Source organism: Tachysurus fulvidraco, chromosome 11, assembly GCF_022655615.1.
Source record: "Tachysurus fulvidraco isolate hzauxx_2018 chromosome 11, HZAU_PFXX_2.0, whole genome shotgun sequence".
NCBI lineage: Eukaryota > Metazoa > Chordata > Actinopteri > Siluriformes > Bagridae > Tachysurus > Tachysurus fulvidraco.
Window position 1 is genome coordinate 4,489,597 of NC_062528.1, and position 2,500 is coordinate 4,492,096.

Sequence of the window (2,500 nt, forward strand, 5' to 3'; positions counted from 1 at the left end):
CACACAACACACGGACACACAACACACGGACACACACGGACACACACCACACGGACACACACCACACGGACACACAACACACGGACACACCACACACGGACACACCACACACGGACACACACGGACACACAACACACGGACACACCACACACGGACACACACGGACACACAACACACGGACACACCACACACGGACACACACGGACACACAACACACGGACACACCACACACGGACACACACGGACACACAACACACGGACACACCACACACGGACACACACGGACACACACGGACACACAACACACGGACACACACGGACACACAACACACGGACACACACCACACGGACACACAACACACGGACACACACCACACGGACACACAACACACGGACACACAACACACGGACACACACCACACGGACACACACCACACGGACACACAACACACGGACACACAACACACGGTATAAGAATAAAGAATGACAGAATATATAAATATATAGTAATATAAGAATGTAGAGTTAATGTTAAAGAAGACCCTGTTTACAAACAGCACATAGTGCAGCTTAATAACAAACTCACTACACACACAACGTACAATGCTACACAACCCAATGTGTACCTGTCTAGTACAACATTCACTGCTTATTCGCACTTTCCACATTTTAACATTTATATTTAATTATTAGATTTACACAAGTTAAAACACTTAAAAAAAGACTAAGATATAAACAATGTTTTCATTCAAATGACTTATTTTTTATCTCCATATAAAGTCAAACATTTTCTCACTCACACACACAACCTTAACACAACCCTCACACAACCTTAACACAACCCCGACACAACATTCAGCCACACAACACTAACAAAACACTCACCAACACTCACACAACCTTGACACAACACTCACACATCCCTAACACAACCTTGACACAACACTCACACATCCCTAACACAACCTTGACACAACACTCACACATCCCTAACACAACCTTGACACAACACTCAGTCACACAACCCTAACGCAGCCCTAACGCAACACTCACACAACCTTAACACACACACGCAACTCTCACACACACAACACTCACTCACAACACTCACTCACAACACTCACTCACAACACTCACACAACCCTGACACAACCCTGACACAACCCTAACACACCACTCACACACCCCTAACACAACACTCACACAACCCTGACACAACCCTAACACCACTCACACACCCCTAACACACCACTCACACACCCCTGACACACCACTCACACACCCCTGACACACCACTCACACACCCCTGACACAACCCTAACAACACTCACACACCCCTAACACAACACTCACACCACCATAACACACACTCACCACACCCCTGACACACCCATCACACACCCCTGACACACCCGAACAACACTCCACACCACCCCTAACACAACACTCACACACCCCTAACACAACACTCACACACCCCTAACACACCACTCACACACCCCTGACACAACACTCACACACCCCTGACACACCACTCACACACCCCTGACACAACACTCACACAACCCTGACACAACCCTAACAACACTCACACACCCCTGACACAACACTCACACAACCCTGACACAACCCTAACAACACTCACACACCCCTAACACAACACTCACACACCCCTAACACAACACTCACACACCCCTAACACACCACTCACACACCCCTAACACACCACTCACACACCCCTGACACAACACTCACACAACCCTGACACAACCCTAACAACACTCACACACCCCTAACACAACACTCACACACCCCTAACACAACACTCACACACCCCTAACACACCACTCACACACCCCTGACACACCACTCACACACCCCTGACACAACACTCACACAACCCTGACACAACCCTAACAACACTCACACACCCCTAACACAACACTCACACACCCCTAACACAACACTCACACACCCCTAACACAACACTCACACACCCCTAACACACCACTCACACACCCCTGACACAACACTCACACAACCCTGACACAACCCTAACAACACTCACACACCCCTAACACAACACTCACACACCCCTAACACAACACTCACACACCCCTGACACAACACTCACACACCCCTGACACACCACTCACACACCCCTGACACAACACTCACACAACCCTGACACAACCCTAACAACACTCACACACCCCTAACACAACACTCACACACCCCTAACACAACACTCACACACCCCTAACACAACACTCACACACCCCTAAACACCCACACACCCAACCACACCACTCACACACCCCTGACACAACACTCACACAACCCTGACACAACCCTAACAACACTCACACACCCCTAACACAACACTCACACACCCCTAACACAACACTCACACACCCCTAACACAACACTCACTCACAACTCACACAACCCTGACACAACCCTAACACAACACTCACACAACCCTAACACAACACTCACA

The 2,500-nt window shown here is 49.1% G+C and overlaps 1 protein-coding gene and 1 long non-coding RNA gene across 7 annotated transcripts in view; one reads left to right on the forward strand and one right to left on the reverse strand.

Moving 5' to 3' along the window:
• The window catches only part of LOC113637856 (arf-GAP with Rho-GAP domain, ANK repeat and PH domain-containing protein 1), a 66,030-nt gene that overhangs the window by 12,253 nt on the left and 51,277 nt on the right, over window positions 1–2,500 (reverse strand). The window lies entirely within an intron of this gene.
• The window catches only part of LOC125145866, a 6,581-nt gene that overhangs the window by 2,240 nt on the left and 1,841 nt on the right, over window positions 1–2,500 (forward strand). The window lies entirely within an intron of this gene.